Source organism: Rhinatrema bivittatum, chromosome 4 (genome assembly GCF_901001135.1).
Source record: "Rhinatrema bivittatum chromosome 4, aRhiBiv1.1, whole genome shotgun sequence".
NCBI lineage: Eukaryota > Metazoa > Chordata > Amphibia > Gymnophiona > Rhinatrematidae > Rhinatrema > Rhinatrema bivittatum.
The window spans coordinates 428907087-428922730 of record NC_042618.1 but is presented as its reverse complement, the minus strand read 5'-3'; positions in this window follow the sequence as shown (position 1 = coordinate 428922730).

Here is a 15644-nt window from a genome sequence, read left to right as displayed (position 1 = left end):
GATCGCGGGATGGCTGTTGGCCGGCGCGCGCAACCTACGCCTGCCCAGAGGCAGGCGCAACTTCTAAGTTAAAGTAAGGGGGGGGTTTTAGGAAGGGCTGGGGGGTGGGTTAGGTAGGGGAAGGGAGGGGAAGGTGGGGGGGGCGGGAGGGAACGGAAAAAGGCTGCGTGGCTGGGCGTGCACCCCTTTGCGCGCGCCGACCCTGGATTTTATAACATGCGTGCAGCTGATCGCGCATGTTATAAAATCGGGTGTAGATTTGTGCGTGCCGGGTTACACGCACAAATCTACACCCGCGTGTAAGTTTTAAAATCTGGCCCTTAGTTTTTGGGTACTTGCCAGGTTCTTATAGCCTGGATTGGCCACTGTTGGAAACAGGATGCTGGGCTTGATGGACCCTTGGTCTGACCCAGTATGACATGTTCTTATATTCTTATGTTCAAGGAGTGCTCCCTAGTCCTTGTATTATATAAAAGAGTAAATAACCAATTCGCAATTACCCATTCAAATCCTCTCATGATTTTATAGACCTCTATTTCATCCTCCCTCAGCTGTCTTTTCTCCAAGATGAATAGCCCTAACCTCTTTAGCCTTTCCATCCCCTTTATCATTTTGGTCACTCTTCCCTGAACATTTTCCAGTGCAACTATATCTTTTTTGAGATGCAGTAACCAGAATTGAACATAGTACTCGAGGTGAAGTCTCACCATGGAGTGATCTCTATTTTATTCACCATTCCTTTTGTAATAATTCCAAACCTTCTATTTGCTTCTTTGACCATTGTAGCACACTGAGCTGATGAGTTCAATGTATTGTCCACTATAATGCCCAGAACCTTTTCCTGGGTGGTAATTCCTAATGTGGAACCAAATATCGTGTAACTACAAACTGAGTTACTTTTTCCTATGTGCATCACTTTGCACTTGTCCACATTAAATTTCATCTGCCATTTGGAAGCCCAGTCTTCCAATCTCACAAGGTCCGCCTGCAATTTATCACAATCTGCTTGTGAACATAAGAACATAAGATTTATGCCATACTGGGTGAAACCAAGGGTCCATCAAGCCTAGCCTCCTGTCTCCAACAGTAGCCAATCCAAGTCACAAGTACCTTGCAAGTTTCCCAACATTAAATAGATCCCATGCTACTAATGCTGGCAACAATCAGTGGCTATTCCTTATTGATTAATAGCAGTTTATGGCCTTCTCTTCCAGGAAGTTATCAAAACCTTTTTTAAACCCAGCTACATTAACTGTCTTAACCACATCCCCTGTCAACGAACTCCAGAGCTTAGTTGTGCATCGAGTGAAAAAGAATTTTCTCTGATTTAAATGTGCTACTTGCTAACTTCATGGAGAGCTCCCTAGTCCTTGTATTATCTGAAAGAGTAAATAACCAATTCACAATTACCCATTCAAATCCTCCTCTCATGATTTTATAGACCTCTATCACATCCCCCCTCAGTCATATTTTTTCCAAGCTGAACAACCCTAATCTCTTCAGCCTTTCCTCATAGGGGAGCAGTTCCATCCCCTTTATCATTTTGGTCGCCTTTCTCTGAACCTGAAGTGCAACTATATCTTTTTTGAGATGCAGTAACCAGAACTGAACACAGTACTCCAAGTGAAGTCTCACCATGGAGCAATACAGAGGTGTTATGGTATTCTGCATTTTATTCACCATTTCCTTCCTAATAATTCCTAATATTCTATTTGCTTTTTTGACCACCACACCACACTGAGCCAGTGATGTCACTGTAATATCAACTATGATGCCCACATCTTTTTCCTGGGTGGTAATTCCTTAAATGGAACCTAACATTGTATAACTACAGCAAGGGTTATTTTTCCCTATATTCATCCACCTTGCACTTGTCTACATTAAATTTCATCTTCCACATAGACACACAGTCTTCCAAGCTTGCAAGATCCTACTGCAATTTATCACAACTCGCTTGTGATTTAACTACTCTGATTGATTTTGTGTCATCTGCAAATCTGATCACCTTATTCGTCATACCTTTTTCCAGCTCATTTATAAATATATTAAAAAGCACAGGTTGAAGTAAAGATCCCTGAGGAACTCCACTGTTTACCTTTCTCCACTGAGAAAATTGACCATTTGATCCTACTCTGTTTCCGATCTTTAGTCAGTTTGCAAACCACAAAAGGATATTGCCTCTTATCCCATGATTTTTTAAATTTTCTTATGACTTTGTCAAATGCCTTCTGAAAATCCAAATACACAGGGACGGTAACTTTAAAACAAGCATGTGTACACCCACATATTCCCTTGGGTAAATCTATGCTGACTGTCTCTTTAAAGAATTTCTATCTATAAGTTCTGTGACTTTGTTCTTTAGAATAGTTTCTATGATTTTTCCCAGCACTAAAGTCAGTTTTACCCATTTATAGTTTCCCCGATCACCCCTGGAGCCCTTTTTAAATACTGGAGTTACTCTGGCCACCCTTCAGTCTTAGGTACAATTTTAATGATAGGTTACAAAGTGCTATCAATAGATGTGAAATTTCCTTTATTTTAGTTCCTATAGAATCCTGGGATGTATACCATCTCTTCCGGGCAATTTGCTTCTCTTCAGTTTGTCCATCTGAACTCTTCCAGGTTGACCGTGATTTGGTTCAATTAATCTGAATCACACTACTAAAAATCATTTCTGGAATGGGTATCTCCCCAACATATACTCATTAGTAAACAAGGAAGCAAATAATTTGTTTAGTCTTTCCGCTATGGCCTTATCTTCCCTAAGTGCCCCTTTAATCCCTTGATCATCTAACGATCCAACTGACTCCCTCGCAGGCTTCCTGCTTTGGATATATTTTTAAAAGTTTTAATTATGAATTTTTTGCCACTATGGCTAACGTCTTTTCAAATTCTCTTTTAGTCTGTCTTATAAATGTTTTACATTTAACTTGCCAATGCTTATGCTTTTTCATGTTTTCTTCAGATGGATCTTCCTTCCAATTTTTGAAGGAAGTCCTATTGGCTAAAATAACCTTTTTCACCTTGCCTTTTAACAAAACTGGCAGTCTTTTGGCCTTTCTTCCACCTTTCTTAACGTGTATAATACATATGGCCTGCATTTCTAAAATGGTATTTTTAAACAATGTCCACATCTGTTGTACACTCTTAACCTTTCACCTTGATGCTTTCAGTTTTTTTCTATCTTCCTCATTTTATCAAAGTCTCCCTTTTGAAAATTTAGTGCTAGAGTTGTAGACTTACTTATTGTCCCCTATCAGTCATTAGGTCAAATTTGATCATGTTGTGATCACTATTGCCAAATGGCCTCACCAAAGTTTCCTCTTGCACCAAATCCTTCATTCCACTAAGAATTAGATTTAAAATGGCTCTTTCTCTTGTCGGTTTCTGAACAATTGCTCCTTGTTGATTCATTTATTCCATCCAGCAATTTTACCTCTCTAGCATGTCCTGATGTTACATTTACTCAGTCAATATTGGGGGTAATTGAAATCTTCCATTATTACTCTTCTGCCAAATTTGTTAGCTTCTCTAATTTATCTTAGCATTTCATCATTAATCTGATCATTTTAGACAGGTGGACAATAATATACCCTCATCTCTATAGCCTTCCCCAACACACATGGGATTTCTACCCATAAAGATTCTACTGTGCATTTAGTCTCTTGTATGAACTTTATCCTGATGGACTCTATGCCATCCTGAACATAAAGTGCCACCTCCCCCCCCCCCCCCCCCCCTCAAGTAGATGCACCCTATCACTGTGTTATAGGGATGTGCAGAGCAAAATTTTATGTTCATATTTTTTATGTCCGAAAGGGGGTCCCACTTGCGGCCAATATGGACATAAAAAAAATCCAATGAGTTGGGTATATGTACATATGTGCAAAAAAAAAATTTAAACCCCCTCACCCTCCTTAATCCCCCCCCCCAGACTTACCACAACTCCCTGGTGATCGAGCGAGGAGTGAGGACGTCATTTCTGCAATCCTTGGCGAGAAGCATGTGACGTCGGTGGCACGTCGAGTGACGCGGCGTCACGTGATTCCCGGCTCGTTCGCGCCGGACGGCGCGTTCGGCCCAAAAAGAACTTTTGGCCAGCTTGGGGGGGCCTCCTGACCCCCCCAAGCTGGCCAAAAGTTCTTTTGGGGCCGAACGAGCCGTCCGGCGCGAACGAGCCGGGAATCACGTGACGCCGACGTCACGTGATTCCCGGCAAGTTCGCGCCGGACGGCTCGTTCGGCCCAAAAAGAACTTTTGGCCAGCTTGGGGGGGCCTCCTGACCCCCTCAAGCTGGCCAAAAGTTCTTTTTGGGCCGAACGAGCCGTCCGGCGCGAACTTGCCGGGAATCACGTGACGTCGCGTCTCAGTGACGCGGCGCCACGTGATTCCCGGCGAGTTCGCGCCGGACGGCTCGTTCGGCCCAAAAAGAACTTTTGGCCAGCTTGGGGGGGTCAGGAGGCCCCCCCAAGCTGGCCAAAAGTTCTTTTTGGGCCGAACGAGCCGTCCGGCGCGAACAAGCCGGAAATCACGTGACGCCGGCGTCACTCGACGTGCCGCCGACGTCACATGCTTCTCGCCAAGGATTGCAGAAATGGCGTCCTCACTCCTCGCTCCATCACCAGGGAGTTGTGGTAAGTCGGGGGGAGGATTAAGGAGGGTGAGGGGGTTTATATTTTTATTTTGGCTCAACAATCGCGATTTCCCACATATCGAACATATCTATGTTCGATATGTGGGAAATCCGATCGTTTATGTCGAATCAATTTTTTAAGTAAAAAAAAAATATGAGTTGCGTTTTACTAATGCGGTCAATCCGAATGCACACCCCTACTGTGTTATAATTTGTACCCTGGTATAATACTGTCCCATTGGAATATTCTCCTTCCACCAGATCTCTGGGATGCCAATTATATCTACCTCTTCATTCAGTGCTATACTGTCCAACTTCCCTGTCTTTCTTCTTAGACTTCTGGCATTGGCATACAGACATTTCAATGCATGCTTTTTGTTTGTATTAACCTGCTTATCAGTTGATAGGGATAATTTGGAATCATTTAACTCAGGTGGAACTTACTTATAGACGACATATGGACTACTTGTGCTTTTATTGGAACCTCTGTTGGGATGCCCTAATTCTCCAGCTTCATTACTATATTTCGAAGATAACTCCCACTGAACCTTGCACTGCTAAGCGCCTGTCGTCTTTCCCCCTTGTTCCAGTTTAAAAGCTGCTCCATCTCCTTTTTAAAGGTTAGCGCAAGCGACCTGGTTCCAGCCTGGTTAAGGTGGAGCCCGTCCTTTCCAAAAAGACTCCCCCTTCCCCAAAAGGTTGCCTAATTCCTTACAAAACTGAATTCCTCTTCCCTGCACCATCGTCTCATCCACTCATTGGGACTCTGGAGCTCTGCCTGCCTCTGGGAACCTGCACGTGGAACAAGGAGCATTTCAGAGAACACTAGCTACACTGAAGGATCTGGATTTCAGCTTTCTACCTAAAAGCCTAAATTTTGGCTTCCAGAACCTCCCTCCCACACCATCCTAGCATGAAAAAAAAAGCAGAACCCTCCCGCTCCCCCATCCACCAAAGGCCATGATAGAGGGTGAAAGCAACTGAAAGAGTGGCAAGAAGACCACCAAGCATCAGTCGCAAAGCAGACACCCAGAGCGGCAAGAACACACCAAGGCTCCAAATGAGGGGCATAAGGTACCAACAAAATTGGTAGAAAGGCCCGCGCCATTTTTAAAGATGGCGCCGGCCATCCAGTGCACCGATGGCCTTTGCCCTTACCATGTGACAGGGTATCTGTGCCATTGGCCGGCCCCTGTCACAGGGAGGGAGCACTGGATGGCCGGCGCCATCTTTAAAAATGGCGCGGGCCTTTCTACCAATTTTGTTGGTACCTTATGCCCCTCATTTGGAGCCTTGGTGTGTTCTTGCCGCTCTGGGTGTCTGCTTTGCGACTGATGCTTGGAATCGGAACCGGAATCCGAACCGTAATCGGTTCGGATTCCGGTTCCAATTCACATGTGGGTTTTTTTTCATCGGGCCCGACCGTGGTTTTGTTTATCAGCTGTGCCCGATGAAAAAAAACCCACATGTGAATCGGAACCGGAATCCGAACCGATTACGGTTCCGATTCACATTCACATCTCTACATCTAAATGGCTTTGAAAACTCTATTGAATTTGAGTCCAGGTATTTATTGCTGAAAATTAACACTTAGAGGTAGATTTTAAAAGCATTGCTTGCGTAAAACGGCTATATACGCGTGTAAGCGGGCTGCACGCAAGCAACGCATATTTTATAAGGCTGCGTACAGACCCATGCGCACATCAAGAAGAAGGGGTGGAAAATGGGTGGGGCATGGATATTCCAGGACAGGGCCAAGATTTACGCAAGTAACTCCGAATTTTAGAAAAGCTGACCATGGTGCGTGTAGCTTTACCGCTGGTCCTGATGAGGAGAAAGTCTGGAGATCTCGAGTTTTTAAGGCTTTCAGCACAGCATGAGGGTCCAGGGTCAAGGGGGAGGCTTGCAGGATGAAGAACCGGAGGGATCTTGAAGGCCTCAATAACCTCTGGACAAACTGGTGGACTCATTGGAAAAACTGTTTTTTTTCCCCTCGCGCGAGCATGTTTTAAAATCCGCCTGCATACGCGCGTAAACGCCGCTATAGCTCTAGGGGAAATAGCGTCACCTCTTAAGATTACGCACACACATGTGTGTAGGAGGGGTGATACATGCGTGCACAATATAAAATCTCAGCGTATCTTTACTCGCGCGTCGATACGTGTGTTTATGGGTGCACGCGTGTTCCTTTTAAATTTAGCCAGTTATTGTATTTCAGGGGTTTTGTTTTTTTTTCTATAACCAAATTGTACGGTAGTTATCTCCCCTACCTCTGGGGAAACCAAATGTATTGTTAATAATAAACACAATACAGAGAAGACTGCAGTCGGAGCATTAATTCCACCATAAGGTTGTTCTGACATACAGAGGCTCCCAGCCCCTGATCTCCCAGAAAGTGTTTGACATACGACGCATCATTCAGGATATGATTAAGTGTTAAGATATGACAGAGATAAATTACTGTAAATCTGCCAATCTCTGTGTGGCACCAAATTAGCAGCCTTTGTTTCCCGAGTCAGAATGCTGACATGTGACAGAGATGCAGTACAGTTTTACTGATGCTTAGTACACTTAGGATTTAATTTTTTTTTTTTTTCAATTTTACTCACACTGTAAAATTGCTGTGCATTTGTCATAAGCAAACAAGGTGCCAGGTAGTCACAGAGAAGTCAGATGCCACTTCTAAGGGGCTCCGTTCAGCCAGAGCAAGGAGAAGCATCAAAGACTCATTCAGTCATTGCAGGAGTGACAGATAATGTATCCAGAGAAGCAGAAACCGTGTAAACAAACAGTGTCTTTCCAAAGAAAGTCTTCCTGCACACACTTTCTTTGTGCCTTCCTACCCAGCTCCTAGCAGGGGAGCTGTCATATTTGAGTTCACTCCTTATTCCTTCCTAAAGGAGTCATCAGGCACAGCCTCTCTCCATGCTCGCTCTTGACCAGCGCTCATCAGGGATCCATCAGACATGGCCTCTCTCTGTATTTACTCTTATCTGACTCTCATCAGGGTACCATCATGCACGGCCTCTCTCTGTCTTGCTCCTTTCAATTTAGCCCTTCTTCTGGTATTTGTCCTTGAAGGCAGGGGGGTGACATTCAGTCCTGGAGCTTAAGTACTTGTACGGTACAACAGCCCTAGGGCTTGGATTCTCCAAAAGGTGGAGAGACTATAAGTCCAGGGCCCAACGTTCAGGGGATGAACGTCTTCTGTCGGTTTCACTCTCAGTAAGTGTAGTATGGATAGAAGTATCTGCCAAATAACCACTCTGGTGAGGCGTTACAACTTTACTACTGTAACTCTGCAATAGTAATTATCTGGCAGCGGATGCACTTCTTTGATGCCATCCATTTCTCAACAGTTTCCCAGACTTCTCTGTGTCTATGTAGTTGTCCCTCCAAGGCATGGACAAATGAAAATCCCAGGTGGCAGGGTTATCCTATGTGTGAGCAGAATCCCTTCCCCAAAAATAACCAAGATCTAATGTTCTCCAACACTTCACAGTTCACAGTCTTCCTCCCTCATCCAGGATGAAGACTCTAGTGGGAGTCTCCAGATAAAATTATTCTCTCTCCCAATTCCCCTCTCCAGGTGGCAACATAAGATCTTCTCAGGAGAACACTTCCAATTCTGCACTCAATGGGGGAAAAAAACTCCTTTCTTTCCCCTCTTCTGGGCAGGAAAGGCGGCAGCAAAAGCTTCCTCCCAAACCAAAAAACAAAAGACATTCACAAAAATACAGAAGTAGAGCACCCCTGCAGCAAGTCATCACTGTCCAGCCACTGAGCCTGAGAAGACATAAGCATGTTTTATCTACTCCTTTCCTTCCCAAGGCAGGGAATTGCCCGACCTGATGTTGCGCCCATCGGTCGCAGATGGCTGTGACCTTTGCTGTTCACCTCTCTTTTCCCTACACCAGCGATTCTCGGAGCCATGGCGGCCTCAGCCTGCAAATGCCGCCTTCCCCGGCGTCCCCGGGACGGCATGGGCGATCCCGTCCGCCATCTTGAATCGGGGATTACCTAAGGCGCGCGCGCCAGGCCCTCTCTTATTCACGTCATGGCGGGAACCTCGAGAGCGCCCCCTCCGCATGACATCACCCGCTAGAAGTATTTAACCCATCCAACCTATGCTTTCTACGAGTTAGCAAGGACTTCCTTCCTGCTTATTCCACTCCATTCATGTTCAGTTCATTGTCATTTACAATCTGTTTCCTAGCCCATTTCAGCTTCCTTAGAAGGGTCTTCCTGTTCACCAATGTGTCTTTTGTGAGTAAAAGACTGACTTCTAATTACTGGGCACATGTTAATCTTACTCTCCTATGCTAGCTGATGTCTCTCAAGGAATAACTGGCTGGTGTTTAAAGTGAAATTCTGTAGAAATAAACAGGGAGCAGCAGAGCAGAATATTGATTCTGAAGTGAAGCAAAATAATTCCTTGTCAGTGGTTTGCTGAAAGAGGTCCCAAGAGAGTGTCTGTCCTAAAGAGACAAATGCACTGTTTTGGGACCAGAGTTCAATAGTATCCTGAGCAAACAGGTGCCTCCTTCTCCCTGAAAATCAACACAGACTGCTTGCGAACCAAGAACCCTATGAAAAGGAAGATCTGCAGCGTGGAGGCTCCAAGAGCGGGGCAAAGGATCCCTTGCTCCCGGTAAACAAATATAAGGTATCGGGAGGTGGGGGATTGGGAGGGTCAGGGAAGGGGGGTTTGCATTGTGTTGTAAATCTTTGCAGGTGGGTCCTGATTTTGAAAACACTGGGATTGGAGGGGGCGGGGTGGTATCTCGTGAACATTTAAAGTTTTTGGAGGGGCATAGCCCAATAGGGCTTTTCTAAGATATTTCAGGGAGTAGGGAGGGGATGGCCCGCTGGACCATTTATTTATTTTTTGTTTTTCTTTAATAACAGCGCTACTTAACCAGATATCTTTGGCGATACCCTGTTGTCCAGCTGACTAACAGGGTCATTCATCAAAATGGGCTTTCGCGAGTATTAGGGCCCCAATGCCCGCGATAATGCCATAACGCCGTGATGTGTATGCAAATTTCATCAAAGGGAAGGGGTGAGAGAGAGAGAGAGAAACTCTCTATAAGGCTCTCTTATTAGTCAACTATTTATAGCACTATAGGAGGGTCAACTAGAAACTCGAGGTGAGGTTTTGGTGGTGGTCTAGGGTTTGGGGGCAGTTTTACATGCACATACGAACAGCACAGTACACATCAGTGAAGATTTGATGTTATTTGGAGTGAGGAAAGGTACACAAAGATGAGATTTCTACAATGTACTCTCACCCTATTTTGATGCATTCTCTACTAGAGATGTGATTCGGCTGAACCTTTTGGTTCGGCCTTCGTTATCGACCCACTGTGGGAAATTTTGTTTTCCCGTGGTTCGGGCTGATTGTATTTCAGATGCCCACGAACCGAAGCCTGAAACCCCCCTCAACCCTTTGAATTCAATTATTACAATGGGGGGTTGTTAAAAAAAACAAAAACCCCAAACCCACCCCAACCCTTCAAATTTAATTGCAAACCCCCCCAAAACTTGCCAGAATTCCCTGGTGGTCCAGCGGGGTCCCGGGAGCGATCTCCCCCTCTCAGGCCGTTGGATGCCAGTAATCAAAATGGTGCCGATGGCCCTTTGCCCTTACCGTGTGACAGGGGCTATCAGTGCCATTGGCCGGCCCCTGTCACATGGTAGGAGAAATGGCGGCCGGCACCATCTTAAAAAATGGTGCGGGCCACCCATTGCTCCTACCATGTGACAGGGGCCGACCAATGGCATCGATAGCCCGTGGCCATCCGCGCCATTTTGATTAGTGGCAGCCGACAGCCCAAGAGGGAGAGATCATTCCCAGGACCCTGCTGGCCCACCAGGGACTTTCGGTAAATCTTGGGGGTTGGGAGGGTGGGGGGTTGCAATTAATTAAATTTGAAAGGCTGGGGAGGATTTGGGGTTTGTTTGTTTTTTTAATGTGCCCTTTCTACCCCCCCCCCCCCCAAAAAACGATAAGAAAACCACACGAATTTTCGTGGGTTTTCTTATCGTTTCATCACCCCCCCCCCCCCCCTGAAACGTGACAAAATAGGAAATATCAACTCTATTTCCTATTTCGTCGCAAATGAATGCACATCTCTATTCTCTACCTGGGTGCTAGGTTAGCCAGATAGTGCAGCTCCTCCCCGTTTTTAAAGATGGCGCTGGCCATCCACTTTGCCCTTACCATGTGACAGGGTAATCGTGCTTTATGAGAGAAATAATGGAATACTCCTCAAAGTGAAAAGTAAGGATACATTCCTGCTTTATGAGAGAAGTAATGGAATACTCCTCAAAGTGAAAAGCAAGGATACATTCCTGCTTTATGTGAGAAGTAATGGAATACTCCTCAAAGTGAAAAGCAAGGATACATTCCTGCTTTATGTGAGAAGTAATGGAATACTCCTCAAAGTGAAAAGCAAGGATACATTCCTGCTTTATGTGAGAAGTAATGGAATACTCCTCAAAGTGAAAAGCAAGGATATATTCCTGCTTTATGTAAAAAGTAAAGATGTACGCCTTCTTAAAGTGAGAAGTAAGGGATTTCACTTGCTTTAATGCAAAAGTTTCAGCAGGAAAAATGTGAATTTGTGTGTATAGCATTCCCCTACTGTCCTCGTGACTTATAAAGGAGAGTGCTGCCTGCTCAGCCCATGGAGGCTTTTAAAAGAGAATCATGAAAATTCACTGCCATTTGCAATAAAGGCGAGCATCAAAAAGCAGAAGAAATTTTAGTACGAGGAGAGGAAAGAAAAGCAGCAAAGCCTTTGCTCATCCTGCGGGGATAAGAAGCAAAGGGTCTAGAAAAGCAAAACTGACAGAAGTCGTCCATCTTTCTGTTTTCATAAAATAAACCTCCATAAAACTGATCACATTACTCATAGAACATCATATGTTTACTTTGCTTCAAAGGCTGTTAATGTATTAATGTGCTTTTAAACTTGTAATAAAAACACATGTTCATTTGAAGTGGCTTCCACTGCACATCCAAACATTTAATCCTACAACATTTCATTTTGCCGCATTTCCTCACTCATCATATTCTTTTGCACCATTTTGATGACTGCTTAGAAATTTCATATTTTATCTGAATTTCATTCCACCCTCCAGTGACAGCACAATTTTCTCTAGCATTCTCTTTCTCTCCAGCTGTAAAGCCAGAAAAGGAAAAAGCAAATTGGATCTTGGTTCCAATAGTACTTCATTAAATTGTAAGTATCCATGCTCAGAGACTCTGAAACCAGCAAATCCACTACAGCAAACATTGCTGTATTGCTCCAGCTCTGAGCCTGGCAGACCTTAGAAGCTCTCAGCAAGAAAGGGCTGATCAGGAGACCTCCAAGAACTCCTCCTGCTAAGGGGAATGGCTCAATAAGTGGCACTCTTCTATCTAACCTTCTAAATCTGGAGCTTAGCCAGGCAAACTTCCTGCTGCTCTGACCATCTTCGACTTATCCGGCTAACTGTTTAGCCAGATAAAAGTTAGCCAGTTAAGTTGGAGGCAATTTGGGGGTGTTATGGGGCAGAGTTTAAGTCAACCATATAACTTATCCATTTAACTCTGGGTTTGCCAGAGAGCAGACCTAAAGGTAGCTGGATAAGTTTTATCCAGCTAAATGGAACTTTGCTCAGCTATATTTAATGGAGTATCTAATTGGCAGTGCTCTGCTGAATATCTGTGACAATTCAGCCAGATAATTTGTCTGCTCGCCATGCTGCTGAATATTGATCTCACAGTGATTGCCCCAGTACATTTCTATAAGGTACCTTTCCCTTGGAACCAGCACTGACCCAATGCCCCACCATGGAGTTCCCTCTGAATCAGTACCGAGAGATCTGGACTCCCTTCAAGAGCTCTCAGGCAAATGGTCACTGGATCCACAAGGAAGGGGGTCATACTAGACCTGCTACTTCAAATGAAGAAAGTGTTTCTAAAGCTTGGGTTGGTGGTCACTGGCATGCCAGTGATCATTGGATGGTATAATTTAAGAGTCAAAGCAGAGAGGAATCAGACAACATTTCAAAGTCCTGGACTTCAGGAGTGCTAAATTTGTTACAACGGGAAAGTACATTATGAGGGGGCTAGCAGACAGGAAGCTCTTTGTGAAGCAGGACAACAATATTCTTCTAAACTAGAATAAGTTATTGGTAGCACAACTAATCTTCATGTTAGGAAAGTAGATCAAAGTATGAGGAAAAGAGACTGGTGTCATTTTCCAAAGAGATGGCCGATCATGAAATACTAGATCAGTTTGGGTTTTTGAAAACATCATAATACCGAATTGTTAGTACAGCTGAGCTGGGTGTCTTTTGACACTGTGAGGCATGGCATTCTAGTTAGGAGGCTGGAGAACACTGGGATGGTTCTAAAGTGGTTCATTTCTTTCCTAAGCAATAGAAGACAGCATATCCAGATGGGCGATCAGCACTTCTCGTGGCATGACCTCACTTCTGGTTTTCCTCAAGGCTCGGCATTGTCTGCCCTCCCCCCCCCCCCCCCCCCCTTTTTAATGTATTTTGGTGCCATTGGGATTATTACTTATGAGCTTGGGGCTAATATATCATATATGTACGCTGATGACAAGCAGATATTTATTTCATGTGATGCCTAGGGGACATTTCTGATGCAATTTTTTCAACACTGTATGTTACAGATAAAAAAGTGGCTAGCCAATAATGGATTGGCCTTAAATATTCTGAAGACAAAGTTGCTATGGATTGGAAAGGGTCCCCCTGATGTTGTTTTCTATAACTGTTGAGGGATGTTCATTACCATTATTGTATTAAGTTAGGAGCCTGGGTGTTCTTTTAGACACCCAGTTGACTATGCAACTACGCATATGGCTCATAGCTCAAAATGTGTTCTATAAATTGAAATTGTTAACACCTTTGAAGTATATATTACCTCCTGATACGTTCAGGATTGTGCTCCAGTCATTGGTTTTAGGGCAGTTGTATCATTGTAGTGGCCTGTATATATGTTAACCCAATAGACTACTGCAAGTACTACAACTTGGCAGCACGTGTCTTAACTGGATTACGTAGAAGTGCTTAAGGATCTGCACTGGTTACCATTAAATATCACTCAACGTTCCAGCTGCTAGTAATTATTTATTAATTTTTAAGAATTGATTCCTTGTGTGTAATTAGAACTATGCTTAGATGGTATGAGCCTGTCTGCCCCTTCTGTTCCAAGGATCAAGGCCAATTTCTGGTACCGGACCTTTGACATTTTAAACATCAGTTAACAAGGGCCAGGGTTTTTTCATACACAGCCCTAAATTTATGGAATTCCCTGATGGTGCAGCCCTTTATAATAAGATTTATGTCCTTGGTAAATTGTAGATTTGTACATAGTTCTTAAGTTGATCAATTTAAATACTTCTTACTTATACTATATTTATATGATGTCAATTTGATCCATGTACCTGTGTCAACTTGCTCCTTGTAACTGTATGCCTCCTACTATAATCACTATGTTTTTTGTAAACTATTATGATGCATGTATCTATTAGGGATGTGCAGAGGGACCGCATACGTTACATTCGGTATTTGTATTCGTCGGGGGGGCAAATACGTTGCATTCGGCAAGTGGGGCCCCCGATCCGTTCATGCGTTCCATTCTTATTCGTTTCCCAGCTAAAATTGAATTAACTACAACCTCCCACCCTCCCGATCCCCCCAAGACTTGCTAAAACTCCCTGGTGGTCCAGCGGGGGTCCGGGAACCATCTACTGCACTCACGCCATCGGCTGCTGGTATTCAAAATGGCGCCTATAGCCTTTGCCCTTACTATGTCACAGGGGCTACCGGTGCCATTGGTCAACTCCTGTCACTTGGTAGGAGCAATGGACGGCTGGCGCCATCTTGTGCTCCTACCATGTGATAGGGGTCGACCAATGGGTAAACTAAAGGACAGGGCAGAAAGGCGACTTCCCCAGGTCATGCAGACAATGGCAGAACCGGGATTAGAATCTGAAACAACACGCAATCAACAGTCAGAGGCAGAAAGGAGAAGGAAGTGGTGGGTGTGGGGAAGGGAGTGCAGTGGGAATGAGGCTCTGGGAAAATGGGGTCTTGTCATGGGGTGAATGACTTTGAAGCATTTTCTCCATCCCCATTAAAAAAAAAATAAAAAATTTATAGAAATAGGAGACTCCCTTTAGAACTACTACAACTAATTATCATTTTGAAAGTGCTAAGAGATCTTTTGAAACCGTATCGTCGTACCGGCGTATGACAGTCTCCAGATAAGAATCTTTTGACGGTTCCATCTTTCGGAGAGATCCACTTGCACACATGCAGTCGGCGGCGAGCATTTTCTGACTCAGGTCGTATCTTATGAAATGCTAGCACGTGGGATGTCTCAGGCTATTGGTTATTTAGAAAACAGCTTAAAGCTTTCTGTCTTGCCCAAGGCTATATGATGAAGAATCTGGTGCCCGCTTCAGTATATGTAGCCCAATCACATTCTGTGTTCTTATTTTTATTCAGTTTTGTTTGTTTGCCTCGTGTTTGTTGGTTGTTCTTTATTAAACAGTGTAATCCGCTCTGAGCTACTTGCCTGAGTAGAGCAGAATATAAATATTCTCAAATAAATAAAATATATATAGCGCTGTACAGATATATTTAAAAGATGTCTCCGTCCCTTGGAGCTTACAATGTAGTCATGACAAACATATATGACAAGCAAACATGCATTTATTGCATTGAAGTGGTTAGGATTAAAAGCAGCCTCAAAAAGACTGGATCTGAGTAAGGCCAGAGAGGGAGAATGACGCACCGAATCAGGAAGCCAGTTCCTTGCCCAGGGGGGCAGTAAGGTGGAAAACACAGAGTCAGGAGGTGGCAGTGGAGGAGAAGGGCACAGACAGGAGCAAAAGTCATTCCTAGCTTATGTCTTTCCTCACTGCAGAAAGCTCTGTCCCCTGCTTACAGAATGAGTTAAAGGAGACTTTAAACACCGGTAGGCAGA